Raw genomic sequence first — 13,849 nt, forward strand, 5'->3', positions numbered from 1 at the left:
ACCCCACTCTGTCAATGTAACACACCCAGGGAAGAGCAGACTGACCCCACTCTGTCAATATCACAGACCCAGGGAAGAGCAGACTCACCCAACTCTGTCAATGGAACACACCCAGGGGAGAGCAGAGTGACCCCTCTATCTCAATGTAACTCACCTAGGGAAGAGCAGACTGACCCCACTCTGTCAAAGTAACACACTCAGGGAAGAGCAGACTGACCTCACTCTGTCAATGTAACACAACCAGGGAAGGGCAGACTGACCCCACTCTGTCAATGTAACATACTCAGGGAATAGCAGTCTGACCCCGCTCTGTCAATGTAACACACCCAAGGAAGAGCAGTCTGACCCCACTCTGTCATTGTAACACAGCCAGGGAAGAGCAGACTGACCCCTCTCTGTCAATGTAACTCACCCAGGGAACAGAAGATTGACCTCACTCGGTCAATGTAACATACCCAGGGAAGAGCAGACTAACCCCACTCTGTCAATGTAACACATCCAGGGAAGAGCAGACTGACCCCACTCTGTCAATGTAACACACCCAGGGAAGAGCAGACTAACCCCACTCTGTCAATGTAACACACCCAAGGAAGAGCAGTCTGACCCCACTCTGTCATTGTAACACAGCCTGGGAAGAGCAGACTGACCCCTATCTGTCAATGTAACTCACCCAGGGAACAGAAGATTGACCTCACTCGGTCAATGTAACATACCCAGGGAAGAGCAGACTAACCCCACTCTGTCAATGTAACACACCCAGGGAAGAGCAGACTGACCCCACTCTGTCAATGTAACACACCCAGGGAAGAGCAGACTGACCCCACTCTGTCAATGTCACGCACCCAGGGAAGAGCAGACTGACCGCACTCTGTCAATGTAACACACCCAGGGAACAGCAGATTGATCCCACTGTGTCAATGTAACACATCCAGGGAAGAGCAGACTGACCCCACACTTTCAATGTAACACATCCAGGGAAGAGCAGACTGACCGCACTCGGTCAATGTAATCCACCCAGGGAAGAGCAGACTGACCCCTCTCTGTCAATGTAACACACCCAGGGAAGAGCAGATTTACCCCACTCTGTCAATGTAACAGACCCAGGGAAGAGCAGACTGACCCCACTCTGTCAATGTAACACACCCAGGGAAGGGCAGACTGACCCCACTCTGTCAATGTAACACACCCAGGGAAGAGCAGACTGACCCCATTCTGTCAATGTAACACACCCAGGGAAGAACAGACTGACCCCACTATGTCAATGTAAGACACCCAGGGGAGAGCAGACTTACCCCACTCTGTCAATGTAACACACCCAAGGAAGAGCAGACTGACCCCACTCTGTCAATGTAACACAACCAGGGAAGAGCAGACTGAACCCACTCTGTCAATGTAACACTCCCAGGCAAGAGCAGACTGACACCACTCTGTCAATGTAACATACCCAGGGAAGAACAGACTGACCCCACTATGTCATTGTAACACATCCAGGGAAGAGCAGACTGACCCCTCTCTGTCAATGTAACTCACCCAGGGAACAGAAGATTGACCTCACTCGGTCAATGTAACATACCCAGGGAAGAGCAGACTAACCCCACTCTGTCAATGTAACACACCCAGGGAAGAGCAGATTGATCCCACTGTGTCAATGTAACACACCCAGGGAAGAGCAGACTGACCCCACACTTTCATTGTAACACATCCAGGGAAGAGCAGACTGACCGCATTCGGTCAATGTAACCCACCCAGGGAAGAGCAGATTGACCCCTCTCTGTCAATGTAACACACCCAGGGAAGAGCAGATTTACCCCACTCTGTCAATGTAACAAACCCAGGGAAGAGCAGACTGACCTCACTCTGTCAATGTAACACACCCAGGGAAGAGCAGACTGACCCCATTCTGTCAATGTAACACACCCAGGGAAGAACAGACTGACCCCACTCTGTCAATGTAAGACACCCAGGGGAGAGCAGACTTACCCCACTCTGTCAATGTAACACACCCAGGGAAGAGCAGACTGACCCCACTCTGTCAATGTAACACAACAAGGGAAGAGCAGACAGACCCCGTTCTGTCAATGTAACCCACCCAGGGAAGAACAGACTGACCCCACTCTGTCAATGTAACACACCCAGGGAAGAGCAGACTGACCCCACTCTGTCAATGTAACCCACCCAGTGAAGAGCAGACTGACCCCTCTCCCTCCATGTAACTCACCCAGGGAAGAGCAGACTGACCCCATTCTGTCAATGTAACCCACCCAGGGAAGAGCAGACTGACCGCACTCAGTCAATGTAACCCACCCAGGGAAGAGCAGACTGACCCCACTCTGTCATTATCACAGACCCAGGGAAGAGCAGACTCACCCAACTCTGTCAATGTAACACACCCAGGGGAGACCAGAGTGACCCCTCTATCACAATGTAACTCACCTAGGGAAGAGCAGACTGACCCCACTCTGTCAAAGTAACACACTCAGGGAAGAGCAGACTCTTCCCACTCTGTCAAAGTAACACACTCAGGGAAGAGCAGACTGACCTCACTCTGTCAATGTAACACACCCAGGGAAGAGCTGACTGTCCCCACTCTGTCAATGTAACACACCCAGGGAAGAGCAGACTGAACCCACCCTGTCAATGTAACACACCCAGGGAAGAGCAGACACACCCCACTCTGTCAATGTAACATACTCAGGGAATAGCAGTCTGACCCCACTCTTTCAATGTATCACACCCAGGGGAGAGCAGACTGAACCAACCCTGTCAATGTAACTCACCAAGGGAAGAGCAGACAGACCTCACTCTGTCAATGTAACACACCGCGGGAAGAGCAGACTGACCCCACTCTGTCAATGTAACACACCCAAGGAAGAGCAGACTGACCCCACTCTGTCATTGTAACACATCCAGGGAAGAGCAGACTGACCCCTCTCTGTCAATGTAACTCACCCAGGGAACAGAAGATTGACCTCACTCGGTCAATGTAACATACCCAGGGAAGAGCAGACTAACCCCACTCTGTCAATGTAACACACCCAGGGAAGAGCAGATTGATCCCACTGTGTCAATGTAACACACCCAGGGAAGAGCAGACTGACCCCACACTTTCAATGTAACACATCCAGGGAAGAGCAGACTGACCGCATTCGGTCAATGTAACCCACCCAGGGAAGAGCAGACTGACCCCTCTCTGTCAATGTAACACACCCAGGGAAGAGCAGATTTACCCCACTCTGTCAATGTAACAAACCCAGGGAAGAGCAGACTGACCCAACTCTGTCAATGTAACACATTCTGGGAAGAGCAGACTGACCCAACTCTGTCATTGTAACACACCCAGGGAAGAGAAGACTGACCCCACTCTGTCAATGTAACACACCCAGGGAAGAGCAGACTGACCCCACTCTGTCAATGTAAGACACCCAGGGGAGAGCAGACTTACCCCACTCTGTCAATGTAACACACCCAGGGAAGAGCAGACTGACCCCACTCTGTCAATGTAACACAACCAGGGAAGAGCAGACAGACCCCGTTCTGTCAATGTAACCCACCCAGGGAAGAACAGACTGACCCCACTCTGTCAATGTAACACACCCAGGGAAGAGCAGACTGACCCCACTCTGTCAATGTAACGCACCCAGTGAAGAGCAGACTGACCCCTCTCCCTCCATGTAACTCACCCAGGGAAGAGCAGACTGACCCCATTCTGTCAATGTAACCCACCCAGGGAAGAGCAGACTGACCGCACTCAGTCAATGTAACCCACCCAGGGAAGAGCAGACTTACCCCACTCTGTCATTATCACAGACCCAGGGAAGAGCAGACTCACCCAACTCTGTCAATGTAACACACCCAGGGGAGACCAGAGTGACCCCTCTATCACAATGTAACTCACCTAGGGAAGAGCAGACTGACCCCACTCTGTCAAAGTAACACACTCAGGGAAGAGCAGACTCTTCCCACTCTGTCAAAGTAACACACTCAGGGAAGAGCAGACTGACCTCACTCTGTCAATGTAACACACCCAGGGAAGAGCAGACTGACCCCACTCTGTCAATGTAACACACCCAGGGAAGAGCAGACTGACACCTCTCCCTCCGTGTAACTCACCCAGGGAAGTGCAGACTGACCCCACTCTTTCAATGTAACACACCCAGGGAAGTGCAGACTGACCCCACTCTGTCAATGTAACACACCCAGGGAAGAGCAGACTGACCCCACTCTGTCAATGTAACACACCCAGGGAAGAGCAGACTGACCCCACTCTGTCAATGTAACCCACCCAGTGAAGAGCAGACTGACCCCTCTCCCTCCATGTAACTCACCCAGGGAAGAGCAGACTGACCCCATTCTGTCAATGTAACCCACCCAGGGAAGAGCAGACTGACCGCACTCAGTCAATGTAACCCACCCAGGGAAGAGCAGACTTACCCCACTCTGTCATTATCACAGACCCAGGGAAGAGCAGACTCACCCAACTCTGTCAATGTAACACACCCAGGGGAGACCAGAGTGACCCCTCTATCACAATGTAACTCACCTAGGGAAGAGCAGACTGACCCCACTCTGTCAAAGTAACACACTCAGGGAAGAGCAGACTCTTCCCACTCTGTCAAAGTAACACACTCAGGGAAGAGCAGACTGACCTCACTCTGTCAATGTAACACACCCAGGGAAGAGCAGACTGACCCCACTCTGTCAATGTAACACACCCAGGGAAGAGCAGACTGACACCTCTCCCTCCGTGGCACTCACCCAGGGAAGAGCAGACTGACCCCACTCTTTCAATGTAACACACCCAGGGAAGTGCAGACTGACCCCACTCTGTCAATGTAACACACCCAGGGAAGAGCAGACTGACCCCACTCTGTCAATGTAACAGACCCAGGGAAAAGCAGACTGACCCCACTCTGTCAATGAAACACACCCAGGGAAGAGCAGACTGACCCCACTCTGTCAATATCACAGACCCAGGGAAGAGCAGACTCACCCAACTCTGTCAATGTAACACACCCAGGGGAAACCAGAGTGACCCCTCTATCTCAATGTAACTCACCTAGGGAAGAGCAGACTGACCCCACTCTGTCAAAGTAACACACTCAGGGAAGAGCAGACTGACCTCACTCTGTCAATGTAACACAACCAGGGAAGGGCAGACTGACCCCACTCTGTCAATGTAACATACTCAGGGAATAGCAGTCTGACCCCACTCTGTCAATGTATCACACCCAGGGGAGAGCAGACTGACCGCACCCTGTCAATCTAACTCACCCAGGGAAGAGCAGACTGACCTCACTCTGTCAATGTAACACACCGCGGGAAGAGCAGACTGACCCCACTCTGTCAATGTAACACACCCAGGGGAGACCAGAGTGACCCCTCTATCACAATTTTACTCACCTAGGGAAGAGCAGACTGACCCCACTCTGTCAAAGTAACACACCCAGGGAAGAGCAGACTGAACCAACCCTGTCAATGTAACTCACCAAGGGAAGAGCAGACAGACCTCACTCTGTCAATGGAACACACCGCGGGAAGAGCAGACTGACCCCACTCTGTCAATGTAACACACCCAAATAAGAGCAGACTGACCCCACTCTGTCATTGTAACACATCCAGGGAAGAGCAGACTGACCCCTCTCTGTCAATGTAACACACACAGGGAAGAGCAGATTTACCCCACTCTGTCAATGTAACAAACCCAGGGAAGAGCAGACTGACCCCACTCTGTCAATGTAACACACCCAGGGAAGAGCAGACTGACCCCATTCTGTCAATGTAACACACCCAGGGAAGAACAGACTGACCCCACTCTGTCAATGTAAGACACCCAGGGGAGAGCAGACTTACCCCACTCTGTCAATGTAACACACCCAGGGAAGAGCAGACTGACCCCACTCTGTCAATGTAACACAACCAGGGAAGAGCAGACAAACCCCGTTCTGTCAATGTAACCCACCCAGGGAAGAACAGACTGACCCCACTCTGTCAATGTAACACACCCAGGGAAGAGCAGACTGACCCCACTCTGTCAATGTAACCCACCCAGTGAAGAGCAGACTGACCCCTCTCCCTCCATGTAACTCACCCAGGGAAGAGCAGACTGACCCCATTCTGTCAATGTAACCCACCCAGGGAAGAGCAGACTGACCGCACTCAGTCAATGTAACCCACCCAGGGAAGAGCAGAGTTAACCTACTCTGTCATTATCACAGACCCAGGGAAGAGCAGACTCACCCAACTCTGTCAATGTAACACACCCAGGGGAGACCAGAGTGACCCCTCTATCACAATATAACTCACCTAGGGAAGAGCAGACTGACCCCACTCTGTCAAAGTAACACACTCAGGGAAGAGCAGACTCTTCCCACTCTGTCAAAGTAACACACTCAGGGAAGAGCAGACTGACCTCACTCTGTCAATGTAACACACCCAGGGAAGAGCAGACTGACCCCACTCTGTCAATGTAACACACCCAGGGAATAGCAGACTGACACCTCTCCCTCCGTGTAACTCACCCAGGGAAGAGCAGACTGACCCCACTCTTTCAATGTAACACACCCAGGGAAGTGCAGACTGACCCCACTCTGTCAATGTAACACACCCAGGGAAGAGCAGACTGACCCCACTCTGTCAATGTAACACACCCAGGGAAAAGCAGACTGACCCCACTCTGTCAATGTAACACACCCAGGGAAGAGCAGACTGACCCCACTCTGTCAATATCACAGACCCAGGGAAGAGCAGACTCACCCAACTCTGTCAATGTAACACACCCAGGGGAAACCAGAGTGACCCCTCTATCTCAATGTAACTCACCTAGGGAAGAGCAGACTGACCCCACTCTGTCAAAGTAACACACTCAGGGAAGAGCAGACTGACCTCACTCTGTCAATGTAACACAACCAGGGAAGGGCAGACTGACCCCACTCTGTCAATGTAACATACTCAGGGAATAGCAGTCTGACCCCACTCTGTCAATGTATCACACCCAGGGGAGAGCAGACTGACCCCACCCTGTCAATCTAACTCACCCAGGGAAGAGCAGACTGACCTCACTCTGTCAATGTAACACACCGCGGGAAGAGCAGACTGACCCCACTCTGTCAATGTAACACACCCAAGGAAGAGCAGTCTGACCCCACTCTGTCATTGTAACACAGCCAGGGAAGAGCAGACTGACCCCTCTCTGTCAATGTAACTCACCCAGGGAACAGAAGATTGACCTCACTCGGTCAATGTTATACCCAGGGAAGAGCAGACTAACCCCACTCTGTCAATGCAACACACCCAGGGAAGAGCAGACTGACCCCACTCTGTCAATGTAACACACCCAGGGAAGAGCAGACTGACCCCACTCTGTCAATGTCACGCACCCAGGGAAGAGCAGACTGACCGCACTCTGTCAATGTAACACATCCAGGGAAGAGCAGATTGATCCCACTGTGTCAATGTAACACATCCAGGGAAGAGCAGACTGACCCCACACTTTCAATGTAACACATCCAGGGAAGAGCAGACTGACCGCACTCGGTGAATTTAATCCACCCAGGGAAGAGCAGACTGACCCCTCTCTGTCAATGTAACACACCCAGGGAAGAGCAGATTTACCCCAATCTGTCAATGTAACAAACCCAGGGAAGAGCAGACTGACCCCACTCTGTCAATGTAACACACCCAGGGAAGAGCAGACTGACCCCATTCTGTCAATGTAACACACCCAGGGAAGAACAGACTGACCCCACTCTGTCAATGTAAGACACCCAGGGGAGAGCAGACTTACCCCACTCTGTCAATGTAACACACCCAGGGAAGAACAGACTGACCCCACTCTGTCAATGTAAGACACCCAGGGGAGAGCAGACTTACCCCACTCTGTCAATGTAACACACCCAGGGAAGAGCAGACTGACCCCACTCTGTCAATGTAACACAACCAGGGAAGAGCAGACAAACCTCGTTCTGTCAATGTAACCCACCCAGGGAAGAACAGACAGACCCGACTCTGTCAATGTAACACACCCAGGGAAGAGCAGACTGACCCCACTCTGTCAATGTAACCCACCCAGTGAAGAGCAGACTGACCCCTCTCCCTCCATGTAACTCACCCAGGGAAGAGCACACTGACCCCATTCTGTCAATGTAACCCACCCAGGGAAGAGCAGACTGACCGCACTCAGTCAATGTAACCCACCCAGGGAAGAGCAGAGTTACCCCACTCTGTCATTATCACAGACCCAGGGAAGAGCAGACTCACCCAACTCTGTCAATGTAACACACCCAGGGGAGACCAGAGTGACCCCTCTATCACAATGTAACTCACCTAGGGAAGAGCAGACTGACCCCACTCTGTCAAAGTAACACACTCAGGGAAGAGCAGACTCTTCCCACTCTGTCAAAGTAACACACTCAGGGAAGAGCAGACTGACCTCACTCTGTCAATGTAACACACCCAGGGAAGAGCAGACTGACCCCACTCTGTCAATGTAACACACCCAGGGAAGAGCAGACTGACACCTCTCCCTCCGTGTAACTCACCCAGGGAAGAGCAGACTGACCCCACTCTTTCAATGTAACACACCCAGGGAAATGCAGACTGACCCCACTCTGTCAATGTAACACACCCAGGGAAGAGCAGACTGACCCCACTCTGTCAATGTAACAGACCCAGGGAAAAGCAGACTGACCCCACTCTGTCAATGTAACACACCCAGGGAAGAGCAGACTGACCCCACTCTGTCAATATCACAGACCCAGGGAAGAGCAGACTCACCCAACTCTGTCAATGTAACACACCCAGGGGAAACCAGAGTGACCCCTCTATCTCAATGTAACTCACCTAGGGAAGAGCAGACTGACCCCACTCTGTCAAAGTAACACACTCAGGGAAGAGCAGACTGACCTCACTCTGTCAATGTAACACAACCAGGGAAGGGCAGACTGACCCCACTCTGTCAATGTAACATACTCAGGGAATAGCAGTCTGACCCCACTCTGTCAATGTATCACACCCAGGGGAGAGCAGACTGACCCCACCCTGTCAATCTAACTCACCCAGGGAAGAGCAGACTGACCTCACTCTGTCAATGTAACACACCGCGGGAAGAGCAGACTGACCCCACTCTGTCAATGTAACACACCCAAGGAAGAGCAGTCTGACCCCACTCTATCATTGTAACACAGCCAGGGAAGAGCAGACTGACCCCTCTCTGTCAATGTAACTCACCCAGGGAACAGAAGATTGACCTCACTCGGTCAATGTTATACCCAGTGAAGAGCAGACTAACCCCACTCTGTCAATGCAACACACCCAGGGAAGAGCAGACTGACCCCACTCTGTCAATGTAACGCACCCAGGGAAGAGCAGACTGACCCCACTCTGTCAATGTCACGCACCCAGGGAAGAGCAGACTGACCGCACTCTGTCAATGTAACACATCCAGGGAAGAGCAGATTGATCCCACTGTGTCAATGTAACACATCCAGGGAAGAGCAGACTGACCCCACACTTTCAATGTAACACATCCAGGGAAGAGCAGACTGACCGCACTCGGTGAATGTAATCCACCCAGGGAAGAGCAGACTGACCCCTCTCTGTCAATGTAACACACCCAGGGAAGAGCAGATTTACCCGACTCTGTCAATGTAACAGACCCAGGGAAGAGCAGACTGACCCCACTCTGTCAATGTAACACACCCAGGGAAGGGCAGACTGACCCCATTCTGTCAATGTAACACACCCAGGGAAGAACAGACTGACCCCACTCTGTCAATGTCACGCACCCAGGGAAGAGCAGACTGACCGCACTCTGTCAATGTAACACACCCAGGGAAGAGCAGATTGATCCCACTGTGTCAATGTAACACACCCAGGGAAGAGCAGACTGACCCCACACTTTCAATGTAACACATCCAGGGAAGAGCAGACTAACCGCACTCGGTCAATGTAACCCACCCAGGGAAGAGCAGACTGACCCCTCTCTGTCAATGTAACACAGCCAGGGAAGAGCAGACTGACCCCATTCTGTCAATGTAACACACCCAGGGAAGAACAGACTGACCCCACTCTGTCAATGTAAGACACCCAGGGGAGAGCAGACTTACCCCACTCTGTCAATGTAACACACCCAAGGAAGAGCAGATTGACCCCACTCTGTCAATGTAACACACCCAGGGAAGAGCAGACTGAACCCACTCTGTCAATGTAACACTCCCAGGGAAGAGCAGACAGACCCCGTTCTGTCAATGTAACCCACCCAGGGAAGAGAAGACTGACCCACTCTGTCAATGTAACACACCCAGGGAAGAGCAGATTGACCCAACTCTGTCAGTGTAACACACCCAGGGAAGAGCAGACTGACTCCACTCTGTCAAAGTAACACACGCAGAGAAGAGCGGACTGACCCCACTCTGTCAATGTAACCCACCCAGTGAAGAGCAGACAGACCCCTCTCCCTCCATGTAACTCAGCCAGGGAAGAGCAGACTGACCCCACTCTGTCAATGTAACACACCCAGGGAAGAGCAGACTGACCCCACTCTGTCAATGTCACGCACCCAGGGAAGAGCAGACTGACCGTCACTCTGTCAATGTCACGCACCCATGGAAGAGCAGACTGACCCCACTGTGTCAATGTAACACACCCAGGGAAGAGCAGACTGACCCCACACTTTCAATGTAACACATCCAGGGAAGAGCAGACTGACCCGTCTCTGTCAATGTAACACACCCAGGGAAGAGCAGACGGACCCCACTCTGTCAATGTGACACACCCAGGGAAGAGCAGACTGACCCCACTCTGTCAATGTCACGCACCCAGGGAAGAGCAGACTGACCGCGCACTGTCAATGTAACACACCCAGGGAAGAGCAGATTGACCCCACTGTGTCAAAGTAACACACCCAGGGAAGAGCAGACTGACCCCACACTTTCAATGTAACCCACCGAGGGAAGAGGAGACTGACCCCTCTCTGTCAATGTAACACACCCAGGGAAGAGCAGACTGAAACCACTCTGGCAATGTAACACACCCAGGGAAGAGCAGACTGACCCCAATCTGTCAATGTCACGCACCCAGGGAAGAGCAGACTGACCGCACTCTGTCAATGTAACACACCCAGGGAAGAGCAGATTGATCCCACTGTGTCAATGTAACACATCCAGGGAAGAGCAGACTGACACCACACTTTCAATGTAACACATCCAGGGAAGAGCAGACTGACCGCACTCGGTGAATGTAATCCACCCAGGGAAGAGCAGACTGACCCCTCTCTGTCAATGTAACACACCCAGGGAAGAGCAGATTTACCCGACTCTGTCAATGTAACAGACCCAGGGAAGAGCAGACTGACCCCACTCTGTCAATGTAACACACCCAGGGAAGGGCAGACTGACCCCATTCTGTCAATGTAACACACCCAGGGAAGAACAGACTGACCCCACTCTGTCAATGTCACGCACCCAGGGAAGAGCAGACTGACCGCACTCTGTCAATGTAATACACCCAGGGAAGAGCAGATTGATCCCACTGTGTCAATGTAACACACCCAGGGAAGAGCAGACTGACCCCACACTTTCAATGTAACACATCCAGGGAAGAGCAGACTGACCGCACTCGGTCAATGTAACCCACACAGGGAAGAGCAGACTGACCCCTCTCTGTCAATGTAACACAGCCAGGGAAGAGCAGATTTACCCCACTCAGTCAATGTAACAGACCCAGGGAAGAGCAGACTGACCCCACTCTGTCAATGTAACACACCCAGGGAAGAACAGACTGAACCCACTCTGTCAATGTAACACTCCCAGGGAAGAGCAGACAGACCCCGTTCTGTCAATGTAACCCACCCAGGGAAGAGCAGACTGACCCCACTCTGTCAATGTAACACAACCAGGGAAGAGCAGACTGACCCCACTCTGTCAATGTAAGACACCCAGGGAAGAGCAGACTGACCCCACTCTGTCAATGTAACACACCCAGGGAAGAGCAGATTGACCCAACTCTGTCAGTGTAACACACCCAGGGAAGAGCAGACTGACTCCACTCTGTCAAAGTAACACACGCAGAGAAGAGCGGACTGACCCCACTCTGCAATGTAACACACCCAGGGAAGAGCAGACTGACCCCACACTTTCAATGTAACACATCCAGGGAAGAGCAGACTGACCCTTCTCTGTCAATGTAACACACCCAGGGAAGAGCAGACGGACCCCACTCTGTCAATGTGACACACCCAGGGAAGAGCAGACTGACCCCACTCTGTCAATGTCACGCACCCAGGGAAGAGCAGACTGACCGCGCACTGTCAATGTAACACACCCAGGGAAGAGCAGATTGACCCCACTGTGTCAAAGTAACACACCCAGGGAAGAGCAGACTGACCCCACACTTTCAATGTAATCCACCGAGGGAAGAGGAGACTGACCCCTCTCTGTCAATGTAACACACCCAGGGAAGAGCAGACTGAAACCACTCTGGCAATGTAACACACCCAGGGAAGAGCAGACTGACCCCAATCTGTCAATGTCACGCACCCAGGGAAGAGCAGACTGACCGCACTCTGTCAATGTAACACACCCAGGGAAGAGCAGATTGATCCCACTGTGTCAATGTAACACATCCAGGGAAGAGCAGACTGACACCACACTTTCAATGTAACACATCCAGGGAAGAGCAGACTGACCACACTCGGTGAATGTAATCCACCCAGGGAAGAGCAGACTGACCCCTCTCTGTCAATGTAACACACCCAGGGAAGAGCAGATTTACCCGACTCTGTCAATGTAACAGACCCAGGGAAGAGCAGACTGACACCACTCTGTCAATGTAACACACCCAGGGAAGGGCAGACTGACCCCATTCTGTCAATGTAATACACCCAGGGAAGAGCAGATTGATCCCACTGTGTCAATGTAACACACCCAGGGAAGAGCAGACTGACCCCACACTTTCAATGTAACACATCCAGGGAAGAGCAGACTGACCGCACTCGGTCAATGTAACCCACCCAGGGAAGAGCAGACTGACCCCTCTCTGTCAATGTAACACAGCCAGGGAAGAGCAGATTTACCCCACTCAGTCAATGTAACAGACCCAGGGAAGAGCAGACTGACCCCACTCTGTCAATGTAACACACCCAGGGAAGAGCAGACTGACCCCATTCTGTCAATGTAACACACCCAGGGAAGAACAGACTGAACCCACTCTGTCAATGTAACACTCCCAGGGAAGAGCAGACAGACCCCGTTCTGTCAATGTAACCCACCCAGGGAAGAGCAGACTGACCCCACTCTGTCAATGTAACACAACCAGGGAAGAGCAGACTGACCCCACTCTGTCAATGTAAGACACCCAGGGAAGAGCAGACTGACCCCACTCTGTCAATGTAACACACCCAGGGAAGAGCAGATTGACCCAACTCTGTCAGTGTAACACACCCAGGGAAGAGCAGACTGACTCCACTCTGTCAAAGTAACACACGCAGAGAAGAGCGGACTGACCCCACTCTGTCAATGTAACCCACCCAGTGAAGAGCAGACAGACCCCTCTCCCTCCATGTAACTCAGCCAGGGAAGAGCAGACTGACCCCACTCTGTCAATGTAACACACCCAGGGAAGAGCAGACTGACCCCACTCTGTCAATGTCACGCACCCAGGGAAGAGCAGACTGACCACTTTCTGTCAATGTCACGCACCCAGGGAAGAGCAGACTGACCCCACTGTGTCAATGTAACACACCCAGGGAAGAGCAGACTGACCCCACACTTTCAATGTAACTCATCCAGGGAAGAGCAGACTGACCCCTCTCTGTCAATGTAACACACCCAGGGAAGAGCAGACGGACCCCACT

Source organism: Chiloscyllium punctatum, unplaced genomic scaffold (genome assembly GCF_047496795.1).
Source record: "Chiloscyllium punctatum isolate Juve2018m unplaced genomic scaffold, sChiPun1.3 scaffold_160, whole genome shotgun sequence".
Taxonomy (NCBI): Eukaryota; Metazoa; Chordata; class Chondrichthyes; order Orectolobiformes; family Hemiscylliidae; genus Chiloscyllium; species Chiloscyllium punctatum.